Genomic DNA, 18,919 nt, shown 5'->3' with positions numbered 1-18,919 from the left:
TATCTTTTAAATGGCATTGTAGTAAGTGATAAACATGGCAAGAGGCAGCTTTTAACTTTGAACACAGAACAGCGAGCTCCTAAATCATTTAGATATTGAAAATAAAAATGGAATCCAGAAAATAACCCGTGAAACTCAGTACAGGAAAGCTTTTTGTTTTTCTCCACCAAAAAGCTTTAAGACATGCAGACAATATTTAAGCAAATAACTATCTAAACCTCCTTGATGGAGAAAACTATCAGTCTTTTGGAAAGCGGGTATCTCATTGACATTGACTGGATTTCTGGTCTGATTTCTAGGCTGAACTTTGTAAAGATAAAATGAAGAACTGGTACAGTTCTTATGCTCCTTGTAAAACTTTGTACAGAATTAGACACTTCACAGACCATAGTGTCTAGGAAAACTATACAGCCTGATGAAGAAGGTTTGGCTTTCATTTTTGTTAACCAAATATCTGTTTACTGGTGTGTGTGAATAGTAACTTCTCCTCCATCCCTGATGAATTAACATTATTCACTAGTTTGAAAAAATGTACAGCAATGCAGAGCTCATGTACAAAAAGAACAGTTGAGAATGAAACTTCTTGATAATAAGATTAAAATGTTGGGGGATTGTTTATATTTGTTTCCTTTTACAGATTTATTTATTAGGAGTTAAAAAAAAGCAACCTTCCGAGGGCAGAATCCATGAAAGGAGTTGACACAATCAGCAAGATAATGATGTAAGACTAGCCTGAAAGGGTATTGCTCAGAATCACAATCAAGTTCCTAAGGGGGTAAAGGAGGAAAGGGCTTCCTCCTTCTGAAATGAAATGGGAAAGAAAATGGCTTTTTTTTCCACAGGGAAGATGGAAGGTAAAATAAAATAGAATTCTGTCTTTATTATTGAAATACAGTGGAAGACTGTGATACCGCTCTTGATGTTAATAAACACTCAGCCCCATTCAATGAAGCTTTTGGGCAGCATTTGTTATGCTTGATAATGTCAAGGAATGAAGAAATCCTAGCTGTAGTAACCATAATAATGTCTATGATCCTTCAAGAATTGTCTTTTGGCTTGAGGCTTGCAGTCTTCCTGCTGTCTGCATCTGTCTGATCTGAGCTTTTGGGGCCAAGTTATCCTAAACAGGGCTTTTTGACAGATGGAGTGGAACCTGATACTCAGCTTAGCAAATGCTGTCATTCACTAGATCCATGCACAATGAGATTTAAAGGGTTACTATTGAGATGTAATATAGTCTAGAAAAGGAATATCCTCTATATCCTAATGATTAGATTTTAGAAAACTGTTCCCTGTTCTGTCAACAAGAACTTAGAAAAGAAGTCACGGGGGAAAAATCCTAGCCTGATTCAGGGAGAAGTGCTGCCCCACACAAGTGAAAGGGTTGGTTTCCCACTCTCCCAGATAAGTGAGGGAAGTGGGAAGGCTGGATGACTGCAGGGATAGCACCATGTCTCAACGGAGAAAAGAAAACAAGAAGGGGTAAGTAAAGCAAATGAACTTAGTTGGATGTGGCTGAATGACCCAAACTAGATATCAGTGCTGAAGAGCACTGACATAATTCAACTACCTTTTAACTCCTCCCTTTGATTATTTGGTGCTAGCCTGGCTGATGGTGTAATTTACGGCTGGAGGGGTGGAGGGAAAGTTTGTAGATGCTTCAGATGTCCTCTTAAATGTATAACTTTCTGCCAAACACTGACAGCAGCCACAAAGTCTGAGTGCAATGCATTTACTTGCAAGAAAGTAACAGGCAGCCTCCTCCTCTCCATTACATGTTGTACTCTATTTCAGATGTAGCAAAACAAAGTAAGTAAGTGCCCTGACGCCCTTAGCAGCTAGTTCTCATTCAGAACAACCCTTAAGTTTGAGAACAAACAGAAGATTGATTTTTCTTTTAATGAGGAGAAACTGAGAGGTAAAGAAGGAAAAGAGGCATAAAAAACATTCAGGGACAGATCAAAATAAGTATAAATATCCCTCCCCCTGCCAATATATAGAAGAGGGAGTTGAAATTAGACACTAGAAAGTTGCAATAAGTATATGGACACTTTGTGTGCCACTGTGGGTCTGAGCCCTGGGCTTTGGCCCTGTGAGCTTCCTGCTGTGTCCAAATTAGGCCAGAGGCATTCACACATCTCAGCTCCGAGTGGGAAGCTAGTGCTTCCCAGCCAAGAGCAGTGCCTGCCCCTTCTTTTCCAATGTACCATCAAATGGGACAAGTTACACTGCAGATGGCTTAATTTGTCTGCCTTTCAACAAGGAGAAGGAGGGAAATCACAAGTTTCACAGCTGAAATTGGCATGTGTTTATGGGATCCTTTCCCTCTCCCCTATCCAGCAGAGTAGGCTAGGGGAGGAGCGGCCATGCAAACAGTGGTCTTAATGGGAGGCCCTCTGTTGAAGTTCAAAGTCACATGAGTTGCCTGAAGGCTCAGGTGGTGTGTGTGAATGTGTTTTATTTCTCACTCAGCATTAAGAGAAGTACTCTGGCAGCCAGCACTGTCTCAGCTGAGACGCAGCATCTCAGAGAACCATATTCCATACATAGGTGTTCACTGCTGGCTTTTCTTTAACCTATCAGCCACAGGGGCTTAATTACACCATCCATTTGCCACAACATAACTTAGGCTAATGACTTTTATTGTGTAAAGAGATGATAAATTCAAGCCCAAACCCAAGCTCAAGCTCAGCCCCAGAGTATGCAGTGTAGACTTCTTCGCTGACCAGTGGTACAATTCCCATCAGAACCACTCAGCAAGGTCACCTACCTCATCTCTGAGTCAGTTGTCCAAAGCTGATCAGCTAGGAATCCTAAAACGTAAACATGCCCCATCTCACTTCAGAAAAGAACTTAATTCCAGTAGTAAGGAGCAGGTATCTTCACTCTGCTGCTAAAGTGATACTTGTCAGATTTCCACTTTCCCTGACCAGCAGTGGCCAGGAAGCAACTCCTCTACTAGTAGTCCAGGCAGTCCTTGCAGGAGACACCTACTGCTGAGGATCCAGTTATTACCAATATCATTTCAGATGCTGACAGTGAACCGCTTCTCACATTCTTGCTTCTCTGCCAGAAGAGAATTATTTTCTTCATCCCTCTTGCCATATTCAGGCTCCATTACCTAGCCATAACACACCCTTTCCTTCAGAAAACCCTGCACCTGGGATAACTGTACTGCATTTCTTATGCCTATTTCCTGATAGAATTACAGGGTTTTTTTTATCATCATGCTGCACTTAAGATGTGAATAAAAAACAAATATATGTAAATGACACTGACCAAAGCTGGGTTTGCCCCAAAACTCTGAGGCCTAACCCTGCCTAACAGAGGGGCAGTGAGATCAGTCCTTCCAGGTCCTCTGATCCTCTGGCAGTGGGGTGCACCAATGCAATAATGTGAAAACTTCAAGATACTGGTAGGCTACCAGAAAGGAGGTATGGAATCAGTGGGGAAGGAACGAAAGCTGACAAATTAGACTGTGAGCCTTCTTGGGCTTGTGATGTGTCTGTGCAGTGTGTAATAATATTGGGGCACTCAGGATATGAACAGTAATCATGAGAGATTAGTTGATGAGTTGCACAATGGTTAGCTGAAGTAGTACCCTTATTGATTCTTCAAACTGTTTAATCCTTTCTTTCTAGCTTACTCAGATATCTATTTAGTTGGCATCTGTCTTAACTTCATATATCATTGTAACTGTTTTCTTCCTAGACTGGCTGCTACTTAAGGGATAATAGGACGGATGCTCTGTTTTACTAGACAATAATATGGTTCCTGCTTGAATCAATTACAAGGCTGAAGGGAACCTGATTATTGCCAGAGAAAATGGGGCATCCCTCCTATTGTGCTTAATACTCTAGAAGTGAACCAATAAAGTTGCTTTTTGGATATAAAGTTAATTACATTGAAAAATCAGCTGTAATCCAACTGATGAATACTGCTTTTAAACACCCAGAAGTATACTCATTTAGACCTATTATTTCCTATTTGTAGGAATTAGGGTCTCTGTAAAGTTAGCTGATCAATTTCATTTTAATTGTTCCCTTATTATGGAAAGAAGTATGGAAGCAAGATACTATTCCTCTACCCACCTCACAAGGGTGTCCTGGGAGTTAACCAGTTAATACTTTTACAGCACTTTTAACATATACAAGCAAATAAAAATACTATGCATTATTAAGTAATAATTAGTATTAAGCAGAAATAACCTAAATAGATATTACAGATTGCTTTCTCATGCCCTTTCCAATCCTTACTACTTATTTGGAGGAATCCCACCTAGAGTGCAGAGAATACACTGCCTTAGGAAGACAATTTACATCTGTCTCCATTTTTTTCAGTAAATGAAGCCATCCAGTTCTCCTTTTTTCCACCCACAAGTGAGAGGGACAGCTTTACAGGCACTGTAAAATTGCATCTTTAAGCAAGGCTATGTGTAGGCAAAACATATGCCTATAAACCACTAGAGGAGTAGGAACATGTTGGAAAATAGACCAGATGGCTCTTCATTTTATCTTTATGAACTCTCTATGTTATGGAAATGGGCCCCTGATAATACTGAGATTTTCTGTGATACCCCTGACCAGGGAAAGAAGAAAGGATGACATTTGTGCTGAAAATCTGAAAATGATGGGAAGGACACATTGCACTAACTTACTCTGACTTACTCTGCTCTCAGGTCCTTCATGTGATGTGAAGGAAAAACATCTAAGAAAGAAGAATAAGCTGTATGTATTACATGTTCATAAACGTGGCTCCAAAGTATGGTGAAGTTACTGGACTCCATCCAGGAAACAACCACTAGCAGTTGCAGGTGATACGGAGATGTATATCAGTCTTGCTTTACAACCACACATATGGGTTTTCATGAAGGGATAAAGACAGATTTTATGGAATACCATTGCCAATACTCAGATATACACATATAAAATACAGAAGTGATAAGGATTAACAGGAAGAAAACCATGATGATATTATCACATCATTTTACTCACAGAAGGCCTTGCTTTGAGAGACACAGTTTGATAATAACTTTATGTCATTTTCTCTGGCTGAGAGTCTGCATTTTTAACAAAATTTTATGTAATCCTCCCAGAAATTCAAAGGAGAATACAGGAGACTCTTACATGCTCCTGCCACATTTATTTATATCACAGGAACCAGTCACCTAAGCTTTCGATTTGAAGTTAATGAATTCTGTAAGCAGTTACACAATGCCAGAATTGGCAGATAAGACCATCCAGCCCACAGAAAATACTCACCGTCCCCTTCCAGGGATAAATTGTCCTGTTTCAAGGGCTTGTGTAAACTAACACATAGCTTTACATTATTCAACATGCTAAGGGCCAAAATCCATCCCAAATGAATTGAGCAGAGAGTTTCTACTGAGGCTAGGGAGGAAGGACTGTTCTTTCCAAACCACAAAACACCCGTACTTTCGCTTACTGGTGAGACCTTCCCATTATCAGAGCAATGCTTATCAGACTTGTTCTGCACCGAGGCGAAAGAGTTCAGGTTGCTGTGCTGCATAGCCAAACCCTACCTGGTTATTTGACTGGCAGAGGAATGAGATGATACTTGCAGGCAGGTTATTTTTAATAGGATCTGTTTTCCTCGAAAAAAAATGGAAATATTCTTATATGCATAACTGTGAGTTAATTATATCTTCATTTTTAACCAGCATTTATTCCATCTACATTATATTTCTGTAGCATACTTTATATGAATTTTCAATCCTGCCACATCAAGTGCTTCTTTAATGCAATTCTGCTAGTCAGAAATATTAGTAATTAAATTCTCTCAAATATGCTAGTGTAAAGCAGAGGGAGAACATCCCAATTCTATCAGCACTGGTGTTAATTATTTTAGGCAAGCTGTCATTTATGTTTTCTAAAGTGGATTTTGTTCTTGCAGTCAGGAACATTGCTTAGTGCAGAATTAATTAATCATTATAAATATAAAACCTGCAGTATCAGCTTCTGCGTTCAGTAAGGTTTCAAGAGGCAAGGTTGAAGGAGTCAATAGGCTGCTGTGGGGAATCATGGTTTTTTCATCTGATACAAGGACAATTAAATTATACACTTAATCTTTACAGGGATATGTATTTAAAGCATCATTGCAAAAAAAAAAAGAAAAGAAGAAAGAAAAACTGAAAATTTATTATAACCGGCTGCTTTTACTAACATAATATTGTTTACAAAATGCTATATAAGACAAGATTGGTGAGGAGAAAACTGAAAAGCTAAGTTTACCATAAACCTAAAAAGTTGTTTTTAAAGGTATCTTTCTCATTTTACCTCTTTGAGAAAGGGACAGCTCATTAATTTATTCACTATAATACAAATATAAGGTACTACAGGACCACAAGAATAAACATAATTACCCAACCTTGCCTAGAGCATGCTCTGCAAGAACTGAGTACCAGCACTTGAAACTTTGAGGGTGGCTTCACTAGAAAAGACCAAGCAAGACTGACAGCTTAGGAAAACTGGAATTGATGAAGAAATAGGCTCAAAATCTAATCTTGCTATTTGGCATAAATGATGTTAGCATTTTTTACCTGCACCCTCATTTTTCCATCAAAACGCAATTAAATCACATTCATTCTCAGCATAAGGGGACACAATTTCATTGCCTAAGATGTGCACTGACTTTATACCAGCAGAAAATTGGCTGATTATTTTCTCATGCAGGGATCAAAAATGTGAGGGATGGCCACTAGCCGCTTTACTGAATTGACTGACACCATCGTGTTGCATGTTTCATTGTTTTACAATCTAGATTTGCTGGCACTTAATCTCCAAAGGCAATGTTTAATCTGGGGCTTTGAAGAGGGAAGGGAAATCAGTTATCTGAAGAAACGCACTCTGAATCCTGTGCTGTGCATGTTGACCTGCTATTGAAATTTTACTCTCTACATTTCAAAGGCATTCTCTTGACATGTAGGCTGTATGTGAATGAAAGGTATGGGTCTATCTGTGCAATACATAGTATTAATTATGTAAGCTTCTTCAGTTTTATAGTTTATTATAAAAGATATTATTTTATGATTTGTATCACTACAATTATGTTTCTAATGGGATTTTAATTGATTTTGAATCCAATTAAAAAAATCCCTATTTTTAAAGCACACCTCAGCTGCTGCCACTTTGAATCTGTGCCAAGCTGGCAGACTGCAACTCATTGTGTCATCATTTAAATGTCTTGCTGCAGTACTGGCTTTAGGGATTTGGAAGTGACCTGCATTTAATATGTTCTCTTAACTTAGGAATGCTGAAATCTTGAATAAGCATGCTACATACAGTTAGTAGCATCTAGGAGGACTGTGTTATTTTACTTATTCTCAATACTTGTTGAGCTGACAATCTTTTGAAGAGGCTTTTATTAAGTAGTGCAATTACTTTTCCAATACATGCTTGGAGATTGGCCCTACCCCAAAACCTTATTTACCCAGACCCAGGTTTTGGTAGGCATACAATTAACCCAGTACTCTCTAACATCTTTCTTTTTCTTAGGCACAGCTGACATCCACATCCAAATATTCACAAAGTTTGAGGTGAGTAGAAATCAGGATCATCATTTCTTCATTTGGGCTCCTTGTTGTCACTCTATATATCTCAAATATATCAATTTCCCAACCATTTTATACCCATGTTGATTGAAAACATAGAATTTGAGCTGAGTTGGGTTTAGACAATTAGCAATACTAATATAAACAGTAGTTACTTTATACATGCAAAAACCTGTATTAGTAGTTGAGATAACTTTACATAAGCTTATCTGACTATAAACAGGGCATACAACTACCCTCAGGCTGAAGCCACTATCTAACAACCATTGAAACCAGTGGTTCTTTACCAATATCATATATATTCTGCTGTTGCTGATGATGCTCTCAGTTCATGTTTCAGTCTTCTGAGCTTTCCAGAGCAAACTTTCCATTAACTCAGAAGATTCTAAAAGGTTAATTAATCACTGGCTGGGTCTGAGGGAAATTGCAGTAAACTATTGCCCAAAGGTATTCAAGTGCTCCCCTTGATTGGCTTCAGGCAATATTACCTAATCCTAGGAATAGTTTTAACCCTCAGGCAATAGTTCACTGTGGTTGGCCTCAAGTGCAGTCAATAATCTGCATTTGCTATTAGGGCTCTGCTGGTAATTGAATTTTCATTTAGTGGAAGAACCAAAGAATTTTAAAGAACAAAAGAAAAAATGAAAAAAACCTCTTTATTTTTAGATACTATAAAAGATATCTTCTGAGAGCTTTCTTGGTAAGTGAGAAAAATGAGCTTAAAAAACTGCATGCAACTGGAAGGGAGTGTTACTTACATCTGTTTTTGAAAACAAGAATTCAACCTGCTTTCCTCCTTCTTTCCAGATAAGTTCTCTAACCACTAAGCTATGGGACATTGATTTTTCCTGTTGAAATTGTTCAACTTTTTATAAAATGCTCAGATACTAATTAGTGCAGAAGCTAGTACCTAACTACCTTTACTTCAGAACTGTGTGAGGATCCACATTAGTGAATGAAGAGGATATCAAGCTAGCTAATGAGTCAGCTCCAGGACTGGTATGGTTGGGTCCACACAGGGCTGTGCTCAGACTAATTAGCTCATCTGCAGAGAAGAGCTAATTAACTCTGGAAGAGCACTGAACGGCTGCTTCACATACGCAGCTCCTATTCCTGCCATACACCTCTGCAACTCCTGTGCAGCTCTGACTGTGCTGCTGTGTAGACCTATGAATGCAGTGTTCTTCTGTGCAGACCTATCAGTACCTTCTGTACTGATGACATGTGGATCTACTTAACCCAGGTAATCTTGTAGCTGGTCTTTGTTTCACCCCCTTCATCTTGTTTTTATCTCTGCCTGTATTCATCATACATACAAGAGATGACAAAAAATCATTTGGGTATCAGAAACAGGTGACAGAAGCCTTATAACTACATAGATAAGGAAAATTTCAAATGACCCATGTGTTTTGAATCCACAGTATTAAGAGCTGCTTACCCAACACACCCCAACTGTATGCTAGCCGTGCAGACAGGCACGTGGATAAACGTAGACATGACTTTTCTGGCAGTTACTGCTTAGAATTTTCCATTTAAAAACTTGCCCTTCTGTTTTCATGTAGCAGTACTGGTATAAAAGATGCAATTCTGTTACCCTACAGTTTCATTTTTTATATAAGCTCTGAATACAGGCTAATACATCTCCTCTCTCCAAGATACACCAGAGTGTAACCCACTGAATAAAGAATAGTTCCCTATGCAACTGAGCATTATATTATAATGAAGAGACTCAGTTATCAGCTCATTAATATTTCTAAATGAAACAATCAATCTGAAACAAGAAAAATAAAGAAATATTCTATTGTGCAGTTGAATTAGAGTGTTTTTGTCACATTATTGTAAATTGGTTCAACAAAGCTTGCACAAAGTAAGTCCATATATATAAAAAAAATGTTGAATTATTACATATGTTAAGTTTCTGGGTACCATTGTTTGCCATAACTCAACTTAACAGGCAAATGAGGCATTTAAACACCTGATGGCAATCTTTCATTAAATTTGATGAAATATGATTTGTGCTTCTTTCCATATGAGAATGTCTTAGGCATAATAATACAATTTAGTTTTGTATAGCACTTCAGTCAAAAAAAAACCTCTAACAAAATGTCTTATGATGGGAGGCTGAATGGAGAGAGAAAGCTTCTTGGATTTGGGTTCAGTGGTTCCCAGGGAGGCAGCATATGGAAAAATGAGCTCAAGGCATTAGAGAAAAAAAAATCTGGAATTTTAAAGCAGGAAAGACCCACTTAAGCATTTTTGCAGCCTAGTTAGAGTGAGAAGAAACTGGAAGAAAGTAGCAGTAGGAGGAAGGAAAAGGTGAGCAAGGTTTGTGTTAAGTGATGCAACATAACCTAATGCCGTGCATGAATTGTGTTACTTCAGAGCCTTAAACAGATGCTGCTCACTTTTTCCTAGGGCTGACTGGCCAGCTAGCCAAGCTTTCTTACTACTATGCCAAGTATGATAAACTTATTTTTGCAAAATGAATGTCATCATGTGTGACAAATTGTACCCTTCCTCTCTATCTACAGTCATCTGAAATGTACTGAACTTCGCAGCAGTGTCCTATCTGAGGCTGAGCAGAAGGCATGCTGAAGGAAAAGAGCATTCAAACGCGTTTGGTAGCTGATGTAACAAATCGTAGGTCTGGTGTTTGTCTGTCCATCTGTGCCAAAAACTGTGGAATGCTGATACTACAGAGCTTGACAGGAACTAGAAAAGGGATCGTAGCTGTCATTTTCTCTTGGCTCCTCGTACAGTTTTGTAGGAACAAACAGGGGACCCATGGTATGGACTCTTTTGCCTTTCCCTTTATGGGCTCTGAGAAGTGTTTCCACGCTTTTCCCATGCATGGACCCCTGATGAGGTAGATACCTGAATATTAAGTCTTCCTTCTCCATCTTGTAGAGACACCCAACTCAATTATTCACAGTGGACACACTGAAGAGAGATTTTTGTGTGCATATAGTCCCCCTGTCCCTGCCTGAGGGGCTCAAACAGAGCAGATGAGTCAAGGCAGATGGTGAAGGACAGGCAGCCACTGAGACAGCACTGGTGAGCTCACCAGACAGTGGTTTCATCACACCGACTGCCCAGCTGTGGAAAGAAGCATATTGTGTGCGCCAGTGACTGCGGTCACTGAGGGCACGACTTTGAATAGCTTTCAGGAAGTAGAAACAAGGATCTTCAAACAAGAACCTGTAACTAGTCATGAAAATCTAGTGTGATCCTAGAAACAGTATAATGTACAGCTCTTTTTATTATTATAAACAAGCGATCTATTGTATGAATAAATAGGGTGCTTGGTCCTGGACAAAGCTTAGAATAACCTTAATATGCTAGAGAAGTCACGCTCGTTAGTGTCTTAACATATTACATGTAAAAGATTGACTTAAAAATGTTAGTTTCTGAAACATCTCTTGCTTTTAACAATGTTCTGCTTGGGCTGGGATAAACAACTGAAATTTTGAAAGTCTTAAAAAAAAAAAAAAAAAGGGCAAAGACACATATCAGCAGAAAACCCAAGTGTGATTCTGAATATTTTACTCAAGTCACAGTAATTATTGGAACCCATTTGATCCTGATGTTTTCTTCATAATGTACTAACTCACAAATTCAATATCAGAATGAACAAAGCCTTTCTTTTACTGTTTTTATACATTTCACTAAGGGGAAGTGGCAGCATTGTAGTTATGGCCAAAGGGGTGAATTTTACTCTTGTTTCCCAGTTCAGTCAGCCATGAAGGGTTACGTAGCCATTCAGCTTTGAAGGGATACATGCTCATTTGGGATGTGGAGGAAGGATGCCAGGTGCCATCTCATCTTTGGCTGTGGGACTTGGTGTTCTTTAGCCACAGCAGCCTGCGGGGCAGTCAAGACTCAGGCAGACTGTCTTGTGTTGCAATCCTCTTTGAGTGTGTATCTCTTGGATGTAATATATATATCAGTCTTACCTCTCCAACATCTTTTATCAGCATACTTCTTCATGAAATAGTCGTTTTGTTTTATAGAAGATGAATGAAATGTGTTGAGGAGACAAACAAATCAGATCGTGATTTTTGCTTTTACCCTTTGCCTCAGCAAAAAGGCCTCCTATATATAAAAATGTGCTAATGTCACATTAATGACTTTGCATTCAAATTTTATTTAGTTCTAGAAAATCAAAAGGAGGCAATAAAACTCCTAACACTGTGTTAATAATTGAAATAGGACATTCAACCGCTGCTGCTAAAAGGGTTATTTGAGATGGGGATACATTATGAGCTGAGGATAAGGGTTGGGATAAATAAATTTAACCCTTCAGCAACAAGAACTGAGTTTAAAAGGTTAGAAATTCTGTCTAATGCTTTATAAACATTATCTCAAGCTCCCATTTAGAAGCCTGTAGAAATGAAATGCTGCTGTGGGTGCCCTGGGCAAGTAATAAGTCCACTTCACAAGGAGTGAGTACACTATCCCCCCTCACCCTCCAAAAAGTTTAATTTGCCCTTACCCCAAATAAATTTAAAAAATCAGGATGCATGTCACAGGAGATGACAAAGTTAATATTTGGGCAAGTAGTAATAAATGAGTAGTAATAACCTCACACCTGTTTTTTAGTCTTCCAATGCCAGTGTGTCTTGCAAATAAATATCTAGCAAACTTTCACTGCCTAGGCCACTTTCCTGCTCATGGTAGTTTCTGGCTTCCCAGCCCAGCCACTTTACTTGTAAGCATGTCAGCTGCAGCCAGCTGCAGTTGCTTTATTTGGCAAAAGAGACATTTGTTTAACCGCAAACCTAAATTTTAATGGAACGGCCAAATTTTTGCATGTTGGAAATGAAAATAAGACCTGGCCTATTCAGTCTTTTCTTTTTGGTGCCCATTAATATGACCCCAATTTCATTTTGTTACTGTCAGGTATCTTCCTCGCTCCTGTATATCTGGAGTTTTAAACCAACTCTCGGCCAGTTTTCTTGTCCACTGACAGGTGTCAATAGGGAACACCTTCTTTCTATGACTGCAAGCCACAGGGACTACCTGTGCAACAAACAGAGTTGTTAGAAGCATTATGTAATTGCAAATATCAGTTATAGGTCTATGGATGAATGACTATTATATTCAAATACTCTTGGCAGACCACCTGAGTGCACATATGTAGTGGAAGCTGTAGCAGAGATCTAATTTAATTTGCTTTTTTAAAACCATCCTTTGTTTTTTGGGGGTTGCTGTTCTTTTTCTCACAGCAGATTTAGTTTGTATGAAGCTGAAAAGCTGTTGGAAAGATCTGGAAACCTAAACCTTCCTCTTCCAGGAAAATTTCTTTTCTCGCAGGGTTTGGAAGGATAAGATGATAGATTTGCCATTTCTATGATGTTTGGTAGGGATTTAAAACATCGTCTAGAGTGATTCATATAAAAAGAAAATATAGGGTCACTGTATCTCTGCTAGGAAAACTGGCACATCTGGTCACCTTATTTGTTACAAAAAGTATCTTCAGAGTATGGTGTCTCTAGATAAAGAGATTTGATTCTTTCCAATGATTTCTTAACCATGACAGGAAAATAAACATTCTGTTGGTTAAAAGTAGAGCTTAATCCTTTGGTACAGTTATGAATTTCTTATTTTTAAACCAGAAACAATTATTTATTTTATTTACAATAATAAGAGATTCCTATGCCTAAGGCTGTAAGCACATTCATATAATTAACATCATAATAAATGCAGTTACTCTGCTTCTCGGCAACATTAAGATGATCCGTTTCACAGCAATATGCCCAGCTAGCTACATACCTTCTTCAAATCTTTTCAAAAACCTTTGTAAGAGGTTTATTTTGTAGTGTGCCAGAGTGGAGTGGATGTAATGTGTCACAGGCATAGAAGAGGTCCTTTGGATAGGCCATTCATAATGAAGCACAGATATGTTAATGATGAGAAAATGAAACATAACCATATAAACGCTGAAGGAGAATGTCATTACAATCAAATATATCAATGAACAAGATTCACAAGTACTACAGATGCTTGAAAGATAAAGCTGGAATCTGAATTCTTTCAGCATTTTCGTTCACAGGAAGAGACAGTTCTTTTACATTATAATTGTTGGAAAATTTCAGAACATGTATATTTAGAGAAAGCAATTCGTCATTAAAATTATGTTGTATTGAGCTGGTTTTACTACTGTCAGGGAAGATTCCAAACTTGGGTAATTTTTAAGTATTGTCATTGTGACACCAGAAATAATTTAATCCCTCATGTCCACATCACCAAATGCTTTATTGCAAGAGAGACTGTATACGTGACGTTGTTCCACCACTTCATCACCACACAGGAGAACTGCTAAATTAGTTCCGCTGTGTTGGCTTCGAGGCCCAACCTTTACTCCATCTGAAGGTTTGTTCTCGGGAGGTCAGCTCAGATTCTGCTGACTGCCTGGACTTTTTGAATGACCAGACTTTCAGTTCCTTATCATCAGGTCTGTTGCTACACAGATCCATACCTTTTTGCAACTACCCAACAAAACCGCAGCAGTTACTGTGATACCTTGACTCCTTAGCCAATCTCTGCACCCCTTGCTGTGCTGCAGCAGATAGATCCAGATGCCCAGAATCCCCTAAGCCTCCAGGACCTTCCTCCATGGCCTTAGCAGTTCCTAGTATCGTTCTTCCCTTTTCTCTTGCTACCCAAGCCTGCATCCAGCTTATCCTTTGCCATCTCCAGCCATTTCTGTGCTGCCTTTGCAGCTGTAAAATAGAAAGTAAGTGATCCTTAACTGCAGAGGGCTCCTCAGCAGCTTGCTATCTGCAAGAACCTCTTAGTCCTCAGTGAAGATTTGAATTTTGTTTGTATAATTAGACACTCCTGGGTAGACCAGACAGCAATGATTTCAGGTGCTACTTACTGCAAACTTTGCTTAACTGTGACAGAAGAATCATACAGTTTTGCCAGCTGGTTTACTAAGCCCCTTTTATATTTTTGTATTCAGATGCTTCTTCAGGGCTCCCCTTGTGCATGATATGCTGTCTATGATATAACTACTGTATCTTTTCCTTCTAGTGCTAGTTTATTCAGTTTGTGATCACTTTGTTTTATGTGTTCTTATTCACATTTGTACTGATTGTGTTACTAATGTTGCACACCATGGGGATGAAAGTCAATAAACAAAGTTAGTAAAGTAGTCTTTACAAGGTAAACCTAATTTTATTAGCTCAGGAGGAGTACGGCACATGAGCTATGCTGGGATAATATCACACAATAGGTCACACCCAAGGGCTGACATTATTTCTCAGGAACACATGCTCCTGGCATGTCTTATTAATTATATTTAGTTGCATTATAATTAATGATCTTTTTCAGTGACAACTGAGCTACTCTACAGCTGTGAGACAAACTATATTAACTTTGATTTTTATGTTTCTTGGTCTTTCAATTGTTAGATGCTTTCCCTTTATCTTCGTTCACTCTCCACTCATCCAGTATATAACTATTTTAATATTGTTTACTGTTTACCAGCTCCATTGCTTCATGCTTTCAGTAAGAAATTCTGTCTGTTATTTTTATTGCATTTATCATCTGCAGCCGAAACAGCAAACTCATCTCACCTGTGATGAATTCAAAAACAGAATGAATAACTTGCCACGTTTGACAAAGATCAGAAAGATAGTTTGCTACTTCTGCATTCCCTGCATTATTACCTCTCCAGCTTCAGTCAGGAACCACCTTGCAGTTACATCCCTATACAACACTTAAGGTCAGGAGGCTAATATCTCAATGTTGTAATGATTGGTTTTCTTTATGTTTACCTACCTATTTTGTTTTTATTTTTTTTTAATGAAAAAAAGTGTAACCAAACATACTAATTACAAGGTTAAGATAAACACTTAAATCATGTAAAAATATTATTTACAATATATTGAGAATTGTACAATGACTGGTAGATGTCTAAAATTATAAAATGAGCAAAATGTTTTCATGAGTTTAAAAAGCCCTATTCTTCAGAAACCTCATATAGGCCTTAATCCTATGGATCTTTATTTAGAGATTGTTCAATCAAATTTCCCCTTGGTTTGAGAAAGGTTTGAAAGTCATTTGCCAATATAAATAGCTAAGGGACATGATCCATAATTCTGTTAGTCTCCTTCTCCTGCTCCTGCTGGATAATCAAGGTATCTATGATCAGAAAGTGAAATGGACTAGTAACACAGCTGAAAAACAAACTTCAGACAAAGATGTTAAATGGCTGTATTAAAAGTCTAGTGCCTTGTTCTTCAACTGTTCCCAGAATTAAAGCACTAATAGCAGAGAACATAGACTCCTGAAATGCCAGCATAAAAAAACCCAAATAGCAATCTGTATTTCTGAAGGAATTTCCTAGCTTGGGGACAGAGACTTTGTTTTTCTATTTGACTTGACAGGTCCTCGTCCCTTTTGGATATTTCTATACTCTATATGATAAACTCATGTACTCCATATTCATAGAGCTGTGATACTTACTAAACAAATCTAACATTCAGGACATTTCTATTTTTGATAACCTTGTTGCTGAATATAGAGTGTGACTGATTTTATGGAGTAACTGTAAAATGCTGGGAGAAACGATGAATGAATTGAGAAAAACTTATTCCAATGGAGTATAGACGATGCTGTGCTATCACTGCTTAGTGTTATTCATTATACACTATAAGCACTGCTGTAGAATATTTAGTCGTGAACACTTAGCAAGCTCAGTATCTCTTAAGAGCCCAGAAGAATGAATTTGAGCTTTAAATATCTTTCAGTTATTTTTTAGCACATAGTAGACACCTTTCCACAGACAACCAAACTCCTATGAAAAATCCCTTTTCTCAAGTCTTCAAAATATTTCTAAAAGTATAATGAACCCCACTTTTAAAATCAGTATCTCTTCATCGTACACACAATGCAGAGCTTTCATGAACACTTGAAAGATCCACTGCAGCCCACATACCTATAAAATTTATTCTCTGTAATAATATGGTCTTAATGTTCTCACTCATCATTTTATTGAAAATATAAAAAGTAAAAAGTTTTAAATGAGTATAGAAAAATGAGTTTAAGACATTAACTGCTAATTTTTTGTGTATAACATTTTGTATGCATTTTAAAACAGCTATATGCTTGATATAGAAGGAGGAAAAAAGAACATTAAATAGGGAAAGTTCTAACAAAGTTCAAGTCAATTTTAAATTAATGCTGGTGGTTACATGTACAGCTGTATTTAATGGCATGTTTAACTTTCTGGTTCAAAACAACATAAAAAATATGAAGAGCAAAAATTCTCATAAAACTTTCAGTTTATTGCTCACTTACTTCAAAATGGCTGCTTAAAACTCATGTATTCAGTTGTTTAAGAAGTGATGCAATCCAGTATCTGTATGAGGCAGACCTGTTTGATAGCAGACAGCACTTTAAACTAGGATACAAAGATGTAAATATGTCAAATGGTCGGAAGCTGAATTTTGACAAAAATAAGTCCAACATTTTGGTACACATTCTTAAGAATGAAGGTAATTAACTACTGCAACAAGGTTCTAAGGTATATGGTAGATTCTGTTTCTAGAAGTCTTTAAATCAAAATCAGCTATCTTTTTGTAAAGAATTTCTGTAGTTAAAACAAGTTACTGACTAAACGCAAAAATTTTGATGCTCTTTAGCTTATGTTATCTAAGAAGTCAGAGTAGATTATCGTAATAGTCCCTCCTGGGCTTAGCATCTATTAATTTATACATCTTGGCCTACTGCAGAGAAAAGTTTTACTAAACACAGCTTTTCTCTGTTCATTTTTAATATTTAATTAGAACTCCATCATTCTAGACCACTGAATGCTGGTGAACTGGTTAGTGATAAATTACTTCCTGCTGACTTAATTAGCTATGGCACACTCTTCTGGAAGTCGATAAATTTACCACGGGTCTAAAATTTCTTATCAGAGATTCCTTTCACAAAACAGCAGCATGCCCTACTTTTTTGTGGAGGTCTAGAACATATGGACTTGAATTCTTTCATCTAAGAGAAGGCACCTAACTATACCACCTAAATTATTTGTAAAGGTCTATTTCTGTAGTCAGTGGCACAAGATAAGATTTGAATGTCCTTCTGTTGATACCTGTTTATCTCTATGGCTTTAGAGGGATTTTAACTACGCCTCTTATTGGGTATCTGAATTAGAATTAAAGACTTGAAGAAAAACTACATCACTAGCTGTGGAATGGCAATCTAGAAAGAGATACATGTAGAGCTCCATCAACCCATTAAATATTTTCTTAAATCTATGAAACTAGTCTTCCTTGTCCTTTTCCTCTAACAAAATATAATTTTAAAAATGAGGCACGAATATTTTCATATTCATTACATGATAATATATTGGCTAAAATGATCAAACTGATGGCAACGAAAGGTTCTTGAAGCTTTGTGAAATATGCACACTTAAAAATAAACATAATGACCACATTTTCAAAGTGACACTTTCAGTAGGAACAAGAGATTCTCACATTTTTATACAGTCAGCCATCTTCAAAGTTTTGGCTGACACTCCTAGAGCTCTAGTCCTTGAAAAGCTTTTGCGTGGGCTATGCGAAAACATCAAAATATCATTCCTCAAAAGGAAATCTGAAAAACCGATGCATAAAGAGGATCTTTGGGTCTTCCACAAATAACAAAGAATTGAAACTTGAAATGACCTCCTGGATCATCAAAAGCCTTCTATTGCAGGCAACCAGGTCGTATATTCCATTCCAAAGATGTGCTCTTTTAGTTCATTGGCAGCACCTATCCACATCTACTCCTTGGTTACTTGATTTTTTTCAGCCCTCCTGGCTGAAATCTTCTCTGGTTCTGTGAATGTGTTCTACCATAACTTTCCTTCAGCTGTTGGAGGAAGATTAACTGTTTTCTGTTTTCACACAGAAAAATTCTCTTGAAGATCGTCAGTCCAAACTTTTCACTATCATGTCCAAGGATCTTTTCTAAATGCAGCTCTACCGTCCTGCACAATTTGGCTTTTGTCTCAGAGAATTAACTTTCTGAGTGGCTATTGCTTGACTGCAGAGAAGGTGAGTTCTCTGTCACAAGGAAGAATATGCCCTCCTTTGTACCCTAAATCTAAATTCGTTATATTCTAGCAGATTTCACAATAATCCCAGGCAATGCTTGGCTATCCTTAGTTATTTTCCAGAAAGATGTGTTGTACTCCTAGGGCTCAGCTTTTTGAATGAAAGGCTTTTATTCTCCCTCCTATTTTACCCCAGCCTTAAGGATGAGTGCAATGTATTTATCTTATCCCTTCCCTTTCATCTGTGTGCATCCCACATTTCAGAGTCGTCAAAGTACCATGTGATATCTCAGTCCATAAGG

At 37.7% G+C, this 18,919-nt stretch overlaps 1 long non-coding RNA gene across 1 annotated transcript; it reads left to right on the top strand.

Annotated features, from left to right (window-relative positions):
• Window positions 1-7,512: 7,512 nt before the first annotated feature.
• On the top strand, window positions 7,513-18,507 carry LOC106498754 (uncharacterized). Its single transcript, XR_001295039.2, has 4 exons — window positions 7,513-7,555; window positions 10,102-10,210; window positions 15,128-15,299; window positions 18,473-18,507. It is a non-coding gene; the product is annotated as an uncharacterized lncRNA (long non-coding RNA).
• Window positions 18,508-18,919: the final 412 nt, after the last annotated feature.

This window comes from Apteryx mantelli, chromosome 5 (assembly GCF_036417845.1).
Source record: "Apteryx mantelli isolate bAptMan1 chromosome 5, bAptMan1.hap1, whole genome shotgun sequence".
NCBI lineage: Eukaryota > Metazoa > Chordata > Aves > Apterygiformes > Apterygidae > Apteryx > Apteryx mantelli.
This window is presented reverse-complemented; position numbering and strand designations above follow the sequence as displayed.